This window comes from Arachis ipaensis, chromosome B8 (assembly GCF_059453495.1).
Source record: "Arachis ipaensis isolate K30076 ecotype BB chromosome B8, ASM5945349v1, whole genome shotgun sequence".
Lineage (NCBI taxonomy): Eukaryota > Viridiplantae > Streptophyta > Magnoliopsida > Fabales > Fabaceae > Arachis > Arachis ipaensis.
The window spans coordinates 102706741-102724303 of NC_142443.1; the positions used below are offsets into that span (position 1 = coordinate 102706741).

The 17563-nt window shown below is 38.0% G+C and overlaps 1 pseudogene; it reads right to left on the reverse strand.

The window, feature by feature from the left end:
- Window positions 1-5794: 5794 nt before the first annotated feature.
- Window positions 5795-7286, reverse strand: LOC148549051 (nudix hydrolase 14, chloroplastic-like; annotated as a pseudogene).
- Between the last annotated feature and the right edge of the window lie 10277 nt (window positions 7287-17563).

The following is a 17563-nucleotide window of genomic DNA, read 5'->3' on the forward strand; positions in this document are numbered from 1 at the left end:
ATAGAGCGGGAAGAAATAAAGAAACATCAAGAGATGATAAGCAAGAACCAGGAGGCTTCACTCAGAAGACTTGAAAGGCAGATGGAATAACTTGTTCAAAACCTTGCTGAATTGAGTGAGAAGGAGGGGAATCTGAACCCAAAGAGCCATGAAAAGGATGTTGTGTTGAAAGAGAAGGGAGTCATGGAGGAAAGTAAGAGGGCTATGGAAAGAGAAACAGAGGGAAGGAAGCCCATAGCAAGAGGAGGAAACCTAAGGCAACAGAAGCCTCAACTTCCATGAGCACAGAGTGAAGGATGTCAAGCTAGTGACAATAAAAGAGCGCTTGTTGGGAGGCAACCCAACCGGAGGTAACTGTCTTTTCATATCTATTTCAATAAAAAGGTTAATTAGTTTTATCTATATTGCAAGAAGCTAAGTTTGGTGTACACACCAAAACAATTTAAAGGAGAATGAAGGATTCTAAGTTTGGTGTCCACCAAAATCCCATTATAAAACACATTCTCACTCTTTGCATAATGCTGGCTTCAAGCATGTTGGATGAACTAGTTAACTATTTTGCTGTTTCCTAGTTTTCAGTTTTATTGCTTTTGAAAAAGAAGAAGAAAAGAAAAAAAATTATTATACATGGTTAATTTGATGCATGAAACCCATTGGCAAGGTACTAAGTTTGGTGTTCTCACACCAAAGTAAGTTCAAAAGCCCATAAATAAATCAGCCAGACTAACCATTGTTTCCAAGTGCTTGGGGAACAAGCAACTTTCAATATCATTGCAGAGGTCCATACAAGCTTTTGGAAGGATTAAGAATCATCAATCAAAGAAACAAAAGATGAACCTAAAGGCCAGCAATGATGATGATGAGAAGAAGGAAAGCAAGCGAACTCCAAATGGTTGTATTGTTAAGTGATTGTTTTACATCAAATATTGCTGTGATTGAAAGTTGGATTGTATCCTGATCTGCCCTGCCTATCTGCATAGCATAGTTTTTTTAATTACCCCTGCCTGCCTGCATAGCATAGTCTTTCTTTATAATTCAATAAGCAAGATGTTTGATCATTCACAACATTCTTATCTTCAAAACTCGTTTGCACTCAATTTTCAAGAATGCATCACATGAAAGTTCTTTGAAAAGAAGGATTGAGGAATTAAACAATTTTGAGGCAAGCAAAAGATTAGGAGAAGTGGTGGTTCTAGTTGTATGATTATGTATTGAGGTTGCATGCTTGTGAAAACTTGCATGGGAGCTCATAGGCGGGACATGAAGTTCAAAGAAGTACTGTGGAGATTCTCAAAAATCTATTGATCCAAGAAGCAGCAAACAAAACAAAAGAAAATAAAGAAAATACAAAAGCAAAAAGAACATGGCCCAAGGCTCTGAGCATCAATTACTAGGCAGAAAAAGAAAGAAAGAAACAAAAACTCAAAAAGTTGTTATCCTAGTAAATGCTTGTGGTTAAAGTGTGTCAAGGAAAGAGGCTTGAGCAAGTAAATCCTTAGGGGTGCTTTAACACCTAATACCTTAAAACCAACTGGTTTAGGAGTATTGATTGAAAGCTTATCTAAAGAGCCGCTTTGAGACATGATACTTAGAGTCGAGGCCAAAGCACAGAAACTATAAGCTGCTTCAAGGTGACTACATATAAAGAGATCTCCATGGTACCATTTGGATGAAAATCCTAAAGACCTACGACTCCCAATATGTAAGGACTAGTGAGCACTGAAGCACTTGCATGAGCATATGATTTAGAGTTCACCCCACTGATACTTGATCACTTCACTCACTGCACTTTACAAGTGTTCCTAAATCCATCTTAATTGAAAGAACCTTGGAGCATAAATCTATTTCTTGCTTGAGGACAAGCAAGCTTTAAGTTTGGTGTTGTGATGACAAGTCATCCTAGCCTATTTTAACCAGTCTTTTCCTTTTGTTTTCATTAGAATTATGCACTTTCTTGAACCATAAGCAAGCTAATTGAGTAGATTTTCATGTTTCCCTTGATTGAATCAACCATGTATGAATTCATGCCATTTCATGAGGTTTTATGCTATAATTGTTGCATATTATGATAGAATGAATATCTCATGATTATGAGCATAGCTTTGATGTGTTTGGTTGATTAATTATAGGTGAAGAAAGCTTGGAGAAAGGTTGAAGCAAGAAGGAATAGCTAGGAGTAAAGAGAAGACAATGGAATAAGTGAAATTGAAACAGGAAGCAAAAAGCTGGACCTAAAGTTAGCATCAAATTTTTGCACAAACTTTTGGTTGAAAAGTTAGCCCCAACGTTAGCCCCCTAACTTGGAGGCTAACATTGGAACTTGAAAATCACTCCCTGGGTACCAAAAGTTTGCGCCAACGTTAGCCCCCTAACTTTGAGGCTAACGTTGGCACATGAAATTCACCCCTGGGCACCAAAAGTTTGCGCCAACGTTAGCCCCCTAACTTTGAGGCTAACGTTGGCATGAAGAAAACCTCCCTGGGCACCAAAAGTTTGCGCCAACGTTAGCCCCCTAACTTGGTGGCTAACGTTGGCACATGAAAATCACAAGGAGGAGCAAAAGTTTGCGCCAACGTTAGCCCCCTAACTTGGTGGCTAACGTTGGCGCCACAAGTACACAAGGTAAGGCCAACGTTAGGGCCAAAGTTAGACCCCTAACGTTGGCACCAACGTTCATATCAGCAAAGTGGTGTTAGCTGATATGAAAAGTTGGAGCAAAAGTTAGACCCCTAACTTTTGCTCAAACTTTTGGTCCAACTTTTGCAAAACCCAAACCCGGTTCAATTGGTTCACTTTGGTTCTTCTCCAAACTTCAAGAGCAATCAACCAAGGCCTCTTTCAACCCAATTCCACCAAGAGCAAAGGCCCAACACAAGGCTTGAAGATCATTGGAAGAAAGTGTATAAATAGGATAGAATTCAAGTTCTTCTGAGAGCTTTCCTTTTGGAATTTTCATAATAGTTTTCGGAGAGCTTTTGGTATTGAGTGATCTTTAATTTCTTTGTCGTGGGGAAGGAGAATTCACTTCTCTTCCTCTCAGTTTTATTGCTTTCAATTTCAATTACAATTGTCTTGGATCTTGGGTTGGAGAATTGAAGAAATTCTGTTTCAATCTCATCCTTGGATCTCTCTGTTTATTTACTGCTTAATTGAATTTCCATTTCTGTTACTTGCTTTTCATCTACTTTCCTTGCAATTTACACTTTCCTTTCAATTGTTCTTGTTGGATCTAGGAAGGCATTGAGATCTAGACTTGGTTTTCTAGTCTCTGGGTCCTGAGATCTGATTTCCCATTTTCAATTCTCTATTTACTACTTTATATGTTCATTTACTTTTCTGTTTCAGATCCGATTCACTCCCAATTCCCTTCTACTTCTCTGCTTGATGCAATTTACTTTTCCTTGTTTAAATTCTGCAAATATAATCCCCAATTCCCTTTACAATTCCAGCCGTTTACATTTCTTGCACTTTAAGATTCCGCAATTTACATTTCTTGCATTCTAAGTTTCTGCTATTTAATTTCTTGTTCTTTAAGATTCAGCACTTTAATTCCCTGTTCTCTTTACTTCCATGCAATTTAATTTCTGCAAAGTACAAAACACTCAACCAAATCTTGATTCGCTTGACTAAATTAACCACTAAGCTAAAATTGCTCAATCCTTCAATCCTTGTGGGATCGACCTCACTCCCGTGAGTTTTTATTACTTGATACGACCCGGTACACTTGTCGGTTAGATTTGTGTGTTTTGGGAGAAATTTATTTTTCACCAAAATACTCATCATGGCACGCCCCATGTAATTGGCCTCCTTCATCCTCTCTGGAAACTTATACCAGCGTGCCACGCCTAAAGGCTGGCATGCCACGCCCATGATCTTGTCTTGGTTCCAGTAGTTGGCGTGCCACTCCTCAGCCTTCAAGTGGCACGCCATAATGAAATGCTAAGGTTGGCGCGCCACGCCTTCGATACCAAGTGGCACACCCAGTCCTTGCTTTTGGTCCTTTGTGCATTGGCGTGCCACGCCTGGTTGCTCAAGTGGCACGCCCAAGTGAGATTGAGGAGTTGGCGTGCCACGCCTTCGTCTTCAAGTGGCACACCCAGTCTTCAATTGCCTTCAGCCCCTTCTCTGGATTGTTGTACCAGCGTGCCACGCTATGCTGTTCAAGTGGCACGCCCATGGATTTGTGAACTCTTCAAGCTTGGTGTGCCACGCCTGGGTTCTCAAGTGGCACGCCCAAGTGGCTTCTTGGAGCTGGCGTGCCACGCCTTCGACACCAAGTGGCACGCCATAGTGGAGGTTCTTCTTGGAATGGTGAGTTGGCGTGCCACGCCCCTTTGCTCAAGTGGCACGCTCATAGTAGATGGTGGGTCTGGCGTGCCACGCCCCTTTTGTGTCCTCCATTGTAGCTCTCTGGAAAAATGTATTAGCGTGCCACGCCCTCATGCATGCTTGGACTTCTTCTCTGGACTTTAGTATTGGCGTGCCACGCCAGTGCATTTTCGTGGCGTTTTCTCCCAAGTGGCACGCCAGTTTCACACGCCCTGCTTCTTGTTTGTCTTCTTGCTATTTTTTATGCCTTTTTCACCTGAAATTCAGCACAACTCATCCCAAAGTAGTGTACCATAATATTCATCAAATAATGCATGAATTGTACTGATCAAATGAGATTTATGCTCTTTTATGGTCTTCTTTATGCAAGAAAGAAGGGTAGATGATGTAAGTCATCAATCTACTACAATTTGGTTGTAACCTGAATAGCCATCCAAAAAGTAGTAGTATTCATGACCTGCTAGTCTCTCTAGCATCTACTGGTCTATGAATGGTAAAGGAAAATGATCCTTTCTGGTGGCTGTATTGAGCCTTCTGTAGTCAATATACATACGCCACCCTGTAACTGTTCTTGTGGGAACCAGTTCATTTCTTTCATTATGAACCACTGTCATACCTCCCTTCTTGGGGACAACTTGGACAGGGCTCACCACTACAAGAAAACACGTCTTTTGCCACACTTTTAAAGCGTGGCGAAAAGCTGAAAAAAGCGTGGCGATAGCTTTTCGCCACGCTTTTTGAACTACCGCCACACTTTTGAAAGGGTGACCTATCAAAGGGTGGCGGTTGCTCTATCGCCACGCTTTTTGCAGCCTATTGCCACGCTTTTTGTTTGCCACGCTTTTTTACAAATTGCCACTTGGAAAAGCGTGGCTGTAGGTGGGAAATATGGCCACGCTTTTAAAGCGTGGCGATAGGTGGAGATACGGCCACGCTTTTAAAGCGTGGCGATAGGTGGAGATACGGCCACGCTTTTAAAGCGTGGCGATAGGTGGAGATACGGCCACGCTTTTAAAGCGTGGCGATAGGTAGAGATACGGCCACGCTCCATAGCAAAATATACAGCCACGCTTTAAAAGCGTGGCGAAAGCCTTGTTAAATTAAAAAAAAAATTTTCTTTTCGTTACTTGATCTTCATTGCTACACAATATAAATTTTCAATCCTTTTTTATTACCAAACCTACAAATATCGTATGCAATTTTTATTACAAGATAAATCAAACAATAATTAGTGAGATATATAATTTACTATAATTGTTTTATACATTAAAAAACTATTACTCAAATACAAAATAAATCTCGAGTTCAAATTCCAAAACTAAAAACCAAAGAAAAATATAGAAACAATACAAGTTAGAACTGCTCATAATATATCAAATTACACTAATAGAGATGATCATCAACCTAAATACTTAGTAAAAGATCAAAATCAACCTAAAACTGCTCCACTTTGTGCATTAAGCGTTCAAGTTATCCATTCCAATACTAGCCTGCAGCAAAATATCAAGAACAAATTGAGCCAACAAAAACGATATATATAAAAATATTATAAGAAATAATCTAATTTATGCATGTATTAACAATTCCAAATTAAACCAGGTTCACATTCCACTATAAAATACTGTTAGATTGAACCATAGATAGCCAGAAATTGAATTGAATGCTCACTGATTGGTAAATGCAAATCTAAAAGTACAATAACACAAAACTAAACTATGCTCAAAATACCAAACTAAATTATTGAACAACTATAAAGCAGATGCATTATTAGCTCTTTTTTCAAGCGACAAAATTATTTATTTGCAAAACCAATAAAGCAATAAGGTTGATGCAGAATTCTTAAGGTATACCGGTGAGGGAAAAAATTTGCATCATGTTGAAGAATCCAAGAAAGCAGTGAGATCAACCATGTCTTCAAGTTTGAACTTTATGCCAGTCTCCTCTTCAACCTGTCAGAGGCACAACTAAGCCATGAAGAGAATTGGAGAGAGAGAGAGAGAGAGAGAGAGAGAGAGAGAGAGAGAGAGAAGCCTCACGAACTGCAGTGCCAACGAAATCACCCTTGTCATCATCCAACATTCCAGCAGGCAATTCCAAAATAATTCTTCCAGTAGGAACCCTCACCTGATAAATAAAAAATAATAAGCATAATATGGAACTCTAGTTAAAATGTTTGAAAAAAAACATAGTTCTCTCTGCAAGGATCCAACATCTAAGAACCTGTTCAGTAAGGACAGCATAAGTTTCACATCTGATTCCAGAAGTATCAACACAGTCACAGCAGGTCCTCTTGCAAATACAATACCTAGAACCTAATCACGGTTTACTTTATTATATATAAAGAAAGAAATCAGCATCAGGTGCAAGTGCACAGAAATTACAAGCAAAAGAGGAATGATGGATGCCTAAGAACATAAGGTAAGAAGCAAAAGATCCTAATAGTTGTGCATTTTAGATACCACATACTAGTTCATAGCCCCTTGCTAAAATTAACACAAGAAAATGGAAACATAGACTGGCTTATAAATGTCAGCTTTAAATTTGAGAAACCCAATGCGCTTTCCAAACATGTCTACACCCTGTTTACACCAAAAAGAGTCCAACTAGTTTCGTTGATTTTGATTTGAGAACATGAATAAGACTAGAAGACTAACAGGTTAGTCAGTTACTTAAATTACCACTTAACAAGGCCTAATTATCAGAAATCATATCCACTTTTTAAACACTGATGATGCAATTACCTGAATTAGAACTTGTCTCAGAGCCAAGGTGCCATCAGCTAGAATCCCAATCTCACTTTGCAAGTTATGCAACCATTGAATCAGAATACCAATACTTCCCTAATATAAAGATAAAAAAAAAAGTGCAATTTCAATTACAAGAAGTTACAAAAAGAAAGAAAAAGAATAACTTTGTATAGATCAATATCAGCCAATACAATAAAAAACCATGAACATAAGTCTGAGCAAGGGGCATAAAAATAAAACTATTTTCATCAGTAACTTCATTGTTTTGGTCAGACAAATCTAGGCCTGAAAGATCTCGAGATAGCACCCTTTCAAGATCTTCATACTCACCTTGTGATGGCGATACTTCAGTTCTATCAACACTTGTAGGAAGGATATTAGAATTAGTATTTTCTTCTTCCTTTTCAAGTAAAGTCTGAGCATCACTAGAATTAGAAAACTGAACATGAGCAGAATCTAACTGTACATCACGTATTGAAGCATTTGTTATCATCGAGAGTTCCTGTCAGTGTCACTAGCCTATCATTCAGTCCATAATAATTATTATCCTGAGGAGATATCTTAATTCCAGCCTGAGATTCTTCAATGAATGACCTGACCAAAGGCAAGAATTTATGCTCTAAGCTTTCATCACCAATCATGTGTAATTTAAAAACAAAGAGAAAGGGTCCTACAATTAAGAACTCTCTCTTTTCTGACATAATTTAGGGGGAGCAAGGGGAAATAAAAGTTGGAACACCAAAGAACCACATGAAATCACAATACACCCATAATCATAAATTAAGACATAGTAGTATGATAGTATCAACAACTACTTTTATCTGTACATATTTCAAAAAATTGTAAATAGATAACTTAATGAGGAAAAGCAATAGTACCTAATGGTAGCACCTCCCTTGCCAATTATACCACCACAAGAACCATTTGGAACAATGAGTCTCACTTTTGTTTTTGGCTCAGCATCATTTTCATCCTCACTTTGAAGCTATTGACACAAGGTAAATAACTTTCAGGAAAACAGGAAATTGTAATACATGTTTTCATTTTCTTCATTACCAATCAAATTGACATCATAAATTACCTCAGCAATAAAGTTGGATTATCCAAACAGAGGGTTGTTAATGAAAAGCAAAATCAACATTACCTGGAGCAGATCAAACTGAACTCTCCCTTCTACAGCAACTTCTTTACTTTCTCTGGTTCCATATTGTCTACAAAACCATCAAGTAACACCAAGAAAGTGGTTGAAACAATTGACAGTGCAAAAACACAAATGGTAAACAAGATAGTTTTAAAATTCATAGAAAATGTTGAGGACCTAAAATGTTGTAATTACTTTTGAAACCAAAAATCCTCATTTTTTATAGATGTTGATGCACTCGTAAGAAACCCACCATCTACTACAATTCCAGAAATTTAACTAACACAAATAACATGAGAGTGAACCCATAGAACAACGTGTTATTTCTTATCTTTACCTAGATGAAAAAGTTGTATCCTTTACTCGGACCCTACTGTTCCTGATACGGCCCAGAATAGGAAATTCTGCTATTTCAAGGCTTGAGATGTCTGAAAACAAGAAAAGCATAAACTAAACATATAATAAAATAGCAGCCACGACTAAATTAACCGAAGCTTCCAATTATTAACTGGTAATACTTTCTAATCTCAAAGATAACCAATACCTCAATAAGATATGGCAGGTCAAATTTGCAGATGTTATATCCAATTATAATATCAGGGTCAACTCTAACCGAAGCAATCAAACTCTAACTGACAGTTAGACAAGCTTCTTGCTGTCTTCTTATATTTTCCAGCAGGAATTTCAATCCAATTACCACCAGCTATATTGCAATCAATCATGAAGCGAAGGGCAAAAAGTACATTGCTTTCATAAGTCATGAAGCTCTTCATGCCAAGACCATTAAGCTGAATACCTCTATCAAGAATACCTACCAAGAATTATAATTTTGCCAAGAGAATAATTAACTCGTGACCATTTGCTTTTGAGAAGGACAATTGTCAAAATGTAAATACCAAAACATTAATGTAAGGATTTGAGAAACCTAACAATTTAGCAAATTAAAACAAGAGTAGCCCAATAATTTAGCAAATTATCAACTTAATAGGTTCAAAAACAGAAAATCACAACAACAAAAAATAAAATAAAAATAACAGAAGAACAACAGAACAGCAACACAAGAACAATTAGCAAATTAACAAGTTCACACTAACAGTTAAAATTTACCAGAAGAACACTAATGCAAGTGGAATCATCATGCTAATATGTTTTCTACAAAGATGCTATTTGTGCAGCTAAAATTTCCTAATTACTAAGATCCAGTTATTCTAATTTCACATGCAATCAACTTACTAAGTTTCTAAAAGCTAGAAATGATAAACTAACCGGAAATATGGTTAAAGCATTTCATCAAACATGTTGAGTGCGGTAAACTTGAAACGAAATAAGAGAATTCAAAGCTTAGTATCAATGTGATAGAGAAGAGAACATAACTATTGTATACTTTAATTCAGTCTATGAAAAAAATCCAAACCACTGCTAAATCAAATAGTTACTTATTGTAATAGAAATAAGAAGTTGCAGAGTTTCAAGCAGAGTATTGGTGTTGTGTGAGTGTATTGTCTGGTGGTGGGTTTAGGGAACTCACGGCGGCGACAAAAGAGAGCAGTTCGACGGCTAGGTGGAGCACACGGGTTGGTCGCAGATTTTGAAGCAGGGCAACGTGGCTTCCAGATGAACGTGAACGCGAACGGTGAACGGCGAGTGAACGCGAACGGTGAACGGCGAGTGAACGCGAACGGTGAACGGCGAGTGAACGCGAACGGTGAACGCCGAGCAAACTTGAACGGCGAAGAACGCGAACGAAGATGACGGCTGAACGAAGACGCGAACGTTAACGGCAACCAACGGCGGCGGAAGCGCGGCTGAGCAGACAAAGACGACGGACGCCGAGCTCGAGGAAGCAGCTACGATCGGTGACAGCGAACGGGGCTTGAAGACTTGGAGCACGAGGGAAGCTAGATAGACGGACGGACGGCAGCAGTATGCCACTCCTTGCGGCGGCGGTGGTGTAGGCTTACAGTGTTAGGGTTTTTTGGCTGAGTTTCTGTGAATGAAAGAAACGGAGGGAGAAAGGGAGAAAGAAACGAAGGAGCTTCAGAACCAAGAGTGAAAGTAAGCAAATTTGGCAAAAACGACGAAGTTTCTTTTAAACCGGTTGGTTCTCTGTCCGGTTCAACCGTTCTTGTAGCTCTCTACGGCCACGCTTTTGAAGCGTGGCAGAAAAAAAACATTTTGGCCACGCTTTTAAAGCGTGCCAAAAGAGTACTAGGATATGGCCACGCTTTGTAAGCGTGGCCGTAATGAAATCCTGTCGCCACGCTTTTAAAACGTCCTTGTTTCTCTCTATCGCCACGCTTTTGAAGCGTGGCAAAAAAAAAGCGTGGCCTTTTCTCTAATCAATTGCCACCCATACAAAAGCGTGGCCGTTGATACTTTTTGCCACGCTTTTGAAGCGTGGCAATAAAAAAAGTGGCCAAATCTCTAATCTATCACCACCCTCATAAAAGCGTGGCCATTGACCACTTTTGGCCACGCTTTTGAAGCGTGGCAAGAAAAAAGCGTGGCCATAGGCCTTTTTTCTTGTAGTGCACCCAGGGGCTATCAGAAATAGGATGAATAATCCCAGCCTCTTGTAACTTAGTGACCTCTTTCTGCACTATCTCCTTCATGACTAGATTTAGCCGCCTCTGTGGTTGAACCGCTGACTTAGCATCATCCTCCAATAGGATCTTGTGCATGCATCTGGCTGGGCTAATGCCCTTGAGATCACTTATGGACCACCCAAGAGCTGTCTTGTGTGTCCTCAGCACCTGAATTAGTGCTTTCTCTTCCTGTGACTCTAAAGCAGAGCTTATAATCACCGGAAAAGTGTCATCTTCTCCCAGAAATGCATATTTCAGGGATGGTGGTAGTGGTTTGAGCTCGAGTTTAGGAGGCTTTTCCTCTTCCTGAGGAGTTTTCGGAGGCTTTTCTGTTTCCTCTGGTTCCTCCAGATCAGGCTGGATATCTTTAAAGATGTACTCTAGCTCTGATTCGAGACTCTCAGTCATATTGACCTCATCTACCAGGGAGTCAATAACATCAATGCTCATGCAGTCTTTTGAGGTGTATGGATGTTGCATAGCTTTGACAGCATTCAACTTAAACTCATCCTCATTGACTCTCAGGGTCATCTCTCCTTTTTGGACATCAATGAGGGTTCATCCAGTTGCTAGGAAAGGTCTTACTAGAATGAGAGTTGCAGTCTTGTGCTCCTCCATTTCCATCACCACAAAGTCAGTGGGAAAGGCAAATGGCCCAACCTTGACAATCATCTCCTCAATTACGCCTGATGGAATTTTAATGGAGCCATCAGCAAGTTGGAGGCATATCCGGGTTGGTTTAACTTCATCAGTCAAATCAAGCTTTTTGATAGTGGATGCAGGTATCAGGTTGATACTTGCCCCAATATCACATATAGTTGTCTTGGTACAAGCATCCTTTAATGTGCATGGTATCATAAAGCTTCCAGGATCTTTAAGCTTCTCTGGTAAGCTTTTTCAGAATGACTGCACTGCATTCTTCAATGAGAAAAACTTTTTCAGTTTCTCTCCAATGCTTCTTATGACTTAAGATCTCTTTCATGAACTTAGCATAAGAGGGTATTTGCTCAAGTTCCTCTGCAAACAGAATCTTTATTTCAAGAGTCTTGAGATAGTCTACAAAGCGGGTAAATTGTTTATCCTATTCCGCTTGGTGGAGTTTCTGAGGATAAGGCATATTGGCTTTATATTCTTCAACCTTAGTTGCTGCAGGTTTATTTCCTATAGAAGTGGTTGGAGAAGCCTGCTTAAGGGGGTTGTTATCAGCACTTGCAAGTGTCTGATCCCTCATTGGTGTTTGAACGCTAGAATTGGGTGCTGTATGGGCGTTCAGCACCAGATTGCCACCCTTTTCTGGCGTTTAGACGCCAGAATTGGCCATCCACTGGGCGTCCAACGCCAACTTCTCACCCTTTTCTAGGTTCTTACTGTCCTCAGAGGGATTTTGGGCAGTGGTTTGGTCATTCTCTATCAGTTGTTCCTTTCTTGGCTTTCTACTGCTTTGAGTTGAGACATTCAATGTCTTCCCACTCTTTAAATGAATAGCTTGGCACTCTTCTGTTATCTGTTTAGATAACTGCTGTCTTGTCTGATCCAATTGTGCTTCCATATTCTTGTTAGCATTTTTAGTGTCTTGTAGCATCTCTTTAAATTCTGCTAACTATTTTGTTATAAAAAGCAATTACTAATTAAGTTCAGCAACTTGTTCTGAAGGACTAAGTTCAGTGGATATTGCTTTAGCCTCTTCTTTCATGGAGGACTCACTACTTAAGTACAGATGCTGATTTTTAGCAACTGTATCAATGAGCTCTTGAGCCTCTTCAATTGTCTTTCTCATGTGTATAGATCCACCAGCTGAGTGGTCTAGAGACATCTGGGCCTTTTCTGTAAGCCCATAGTAGAAGATGTCTAATTACACCCATTCTGAAAACATTTCAGAGGGGCATTTCCTTAGCATCTCTCTGTACCCCTCCCAGGCATTATAAAGGTATTCATTATCCTCTTGTTTAAAGCCTTGGATGTCCAGACTTAGCTGTGTCATCCTTTTTGGAGAGAAATGTTGATTCAGGAATTTGTCTGATAACTGTTTCCATGTTCTTATGCTTGCCGTGGGTTGGTTATTTAACCACCTCTTAGCTTGATCTTTTACAGCAAATGGAAATAATAATAATCTGTAGACATCCTGATCTACTTCCTTATCATGTACTGTGTCAACAAATTGTAAGAACTGTGCCAGAAACTCAGTAGGTTCTTCCTGTGGAAGACCGGAATACTGGCAATTTTGCTGCACTATGATAATGAGCTGAGGGTTCAGCTCAAAGTTGTTGGCTTTGATGGGGATATACAGATACTACTCCCATATGAAGCAGTAGTGGAGTTAGCATATGATCCCAGAGTCCTTCTGGACTGTTCATCTCCAGTTGAGTTCATCTTAAACCTCTTTTGTTTTTGTATATACAGATAGCTAGGAGATGTGAAAATGTGTCTCTATGTCAGGATATAGAGCACTAGTATTGGAAGATGAGATACAGGTAAAAGAATGGATGTGGAGGGGGAGTTATTTATTTATTATTTTTTTTAAAATAAATAAAAGAGAAAATAAAATATTTTTTTATTTTATTTAATTAAGGATAAACCAAATTTAAAAGAAAATAAAATAAAATAATTAGAAAATAGAATATAAGTTTTGAAAACTAAAAGAAATTTGAATACTAAAATGATTAATTAATTAAAAAGATTTGAAAAATTTTGGATATGATTTTCGAAAATGAAGAGAGAGAAAGTGGTTAGAAAGTTTTGAGAAAGATAGATCTAAAAAAATACATGAAAAATTAATACTTGTAAGAAAATAAATAAAAGAAAAGATTTGAAAAAGATATGATTTTAAAATTTTAAAGATTGAAACTTTCTTAACAAGAAAACACCAAATTTAAAATTTTTCAATCAAAATAATAAATATGACAATGAATTCGAAAAATATTAAATAAAAGAAATTAAAAAGACTTTGAAAAGTTTTATAAGAGATTTTCAAAAAAAAAATAAAAATAAAAAGAAAAATTGAAAAAGAATTTATTTCGAAAAAGATTTGAAAAGATAAATTTTTAAAATTGAAATTTTGACTTGACTAATAAGAAACTACCAAATTTTAAAAATTTAGACTAAGTCAACCCAAGGAATTCGAAAATGATGAGTAAATAAAGGAAAAGATTTTTTTTTTTTTTGAATTTAATGAGGAAAGAGAAAAACAATAAAATGACACCAAACTTAGAATTTTTAGATCAAAACAAAGAAAACAACCAAGAACAACTTGAAGGTCAAGATGAACACCAAGAACAAATTTTTGAAAGATTTTTGAAAACTTTTTTTTTTAAAAAGAAAATAAAAGACTCAAATTTAGTGACTCTAAACCAAAAAAAGATAAATTTTTCCTAATCTAAGCAACAAGATGAACCGTCAGTTGTCCAAACTCGAATAATCCCCGACAACGGCGCCAAAAACTTGGTGCACAAAATTACAAGACACTTTATGTGACAATTCCGCACAACTAACCAGCAAGTGCACTGGGTCGTCCAAGTAATACCTTACGTGAGTAAGGGTTGATCCCACGGAGATTGCCGGCTTGAAGCAAGCTATGGTTATCCTGTAAATCTTGGTCAGGAGATTCAAATGATATGAATAATTTTGTTTATGAAAAGTAAATAACATGAAATGAATGATACTTGTGATTTAGTAATGAGGAACAAGTTAAGGTTCCAGAGATGCTCTATCATCTAAATCTCTGCTTTCCTACTATCTTCTTCTCCAACCATGCATGGCTTCTTCTATGGCCGGCTGTATGTTGGTGGATCACCATTGTCAATGGCTACCGTCCTTCCTCTCAGTGAAAATGGTCCAGGCAAGGCTTCTGTATGGGTAATCATCTATCAGATCTCTCGTCTCGGATGAAAAATACCAGGCACAGCTACCGCACGGCTAATCATCTGTCGGTTCTCACTCGTGTCGGATTAAGAGCTCTCTGTCCTTTTGCACACTGTCACTGCACCCAAAAATTGTGAGTTTGAAGCTTGTTTCTTCTAGCCTTCACCACGAATGTTCTGATCTCATGGGTTTGAATTCTCTGTTGTCAGGAGATGTAAGTCAAACTCGTGGATTAGAAACCCAAGAGATACGCACTCAAGCTGTCGCCCAATGACTACATTGAGCTCAGATAGAACGGGAGTGGTTGTCAAGCACGCGTTCATAAATTTGAGAATGATGATGAGTGTCACAGATCATCATATTCTTTATATTGAAGTACGAGTGAGTATCTTAGAACAGAATCAAGCGTGATCGAATAGAAAATAATAGTAATTGCATTAATCCATTGAGACACAACAGAGCTCCTCACCCCCCACCTATGAGGTTTAGAGACTCATGCCGTAGAAGATACAATATGAGATATAAAATGTCATCAGTTACAAAATGAATCTCAAAAAGTAGTTTTTAAACTAAACTAGTAACTTAGGTTTACAGAAAATGAGTAACTAAGTGCAGAAAGTGCAGAAATCCACTTCTGGGGCCCACTTGGTGAGTGTTTGGGGCTGAGATTTGAAGCTTTCACATGAATAGGCTATTCTTGGCGTTTAACTCCAGCTTTGGTGCCCATTTGGGTGTTTAACACCAAGAGGTATGCCCATTCTGGCGTTTTACGCCAGAAAGGGTTTCAAGGCTGGCGTTTAACGCCAGTTTGGGCCATAAAATATTAGCCAAAGTATGGACTATTATACATCGTTGGAAATCCCAAGATATCTACTTTTCAACACAGTTGAAATCGAGCCAATTGGGCTTCCTTAGCTCCAAAAAATCTTCTTTGAGTGCAGGAGGGTCAGAATCCAATAGCATATGCAGTCCTTTCTCAGCCTTTGAATCAGACTTTTGCTCAGATCCTTCAATTTCTGTCAGAAAATACCTGAAATTATAGAAAAATACACAAACTCATAGTATAACCCAAGAATATAAATTTTTCATAAAAACTAATAAAAATATAATAGAAAGTGAATAAAATATGCTAAAAACTACATGAAAACACCACCAAAAAGCGTATAAAATATTCGCTCATCAAGAAGCCTGCAAATTCATTTTCTAGTGACACAATCCCAAAACCTAGAGTAGAATGCAAAGCTATCTCTCTAAGGAATAGAAGAGCAATTAACAAGAAGCCTCCCAAGGAGGATGAAAAAAAACCAAAGAGAATCCAGAAGAGAAAAAGGAGGAGAATCTCGAAGAAGAAAAAACTCTTGCACCAACAGAGATTAAGAAAGAAAAAGTAAAGGCCTATGAACCAAAAATTTCATATTCTCAAAGGATATAAAAGCAAAATCAAGAGAAGCACTTTTTCAAGTTCTTGGAGTGTTTAAGAAGCTACAAATGAATATCCCTTTCGCCAAAGACCTAGAACAAATGTCACTCTATGCCAAATTTATAAAGAGCTACTGTCTAAGAAAAGAACCTTCAAAGAAGATGAGACAGTAATTCTCACCAAAGAGTATAGTATCATAATTCAAAGGAAGCTACCACAGAAGTTAAAAGATCCAAATAGTTTTAAAATTCCTTGCAGCATTGGGGATGTCACCATTGGTAAAGTACTTTGTCACTTAGAGGCAAGCATCAATTTGATGCCCCTGTCCATGGTAATGAATCTACAAATTGAGGAGGTGAAGCCCAAAAGAATTTCATTGCAACTAGCTGACCAATCAATAAAGTTTCCATATGGGATAGTGGAAAACGCATTGATTAAGGTCGAAAATTTAATTTTTCCTGCTGACTTTGTGATCCTCCACATGGAAGAAGATAAGGATACTTTCATCATCTTAGGAAGACTATTTTTAGCCACCTGATAAGGACTTATAGACGTCCAAAAGAGTGAGCTAACACTAAGGGTGTATGATGAACAAATGATTTTCAATGTTTTCAATGCCATGCAACACCCTAGTGAATAAAAAAGTTGCATGAGAATTCACGTAATTGACTCCTTAATCCAAGAAATTATTGATAAAGAAGCCATTGAAGATCTTATTCAACACATGGATTCTGAAATGGACGAGAAAGAGGAGCTAAATAATACACATTTAATGTGAACCCGACTCCCAACCGAGCAATATCATACATCAAGCTAATGACGTTCAAACAACGCTTGTTGGCAGACAACCCAACCACGATCAATGTTTCTTACTTTTTCTCTTTCATTAAGGAATTCTGTTAGAGTCTGTTGCATTCTCTTTTTTCTCTGTTCTTTTTCATTTTTTTCTTTTCCTTCTCCCTTTTTTTAAGGTGTTTCTAAAAAAGGGGGGAGGCGAGTGTGGCGCCTAGCGCCTAGTCAAAGAAAGCTCCCGTTGGAGCAAATTTTGGGTGGTGCCTAGAACCAGGAACTCTTGATTGCTTATTTGAAGGGTAAAGCCCAATTCCACTATCTGGCATCCAGAACCATGAAATATGTCTCTGGATGACTTCTTCACTTTCACTAATGCATCCCCTCCAAAAAGATTTTAATTTTTCTTTTTGTTATTGATTTTTGACTTAGTAAAATATTTTTTTTAAATAATTGCATGCATATTTACTCTTTACTTTTACTTTGTAAACTACCGCCATGCATGAATAAGCTTTCAAAAGTTTCATTATTATGCATGCATAAAACATCACTTCAGTCACACACCTAGTATGCATACCACTCTTTCCAAGTTTTGCACTTGCAATGCTTCACAAGCATGAAAGCTTACATTTATATATTACTGTTGTACACCATCGTTTCAACTTTCAATGCTTTTAAATTTGGCATTTAGTTT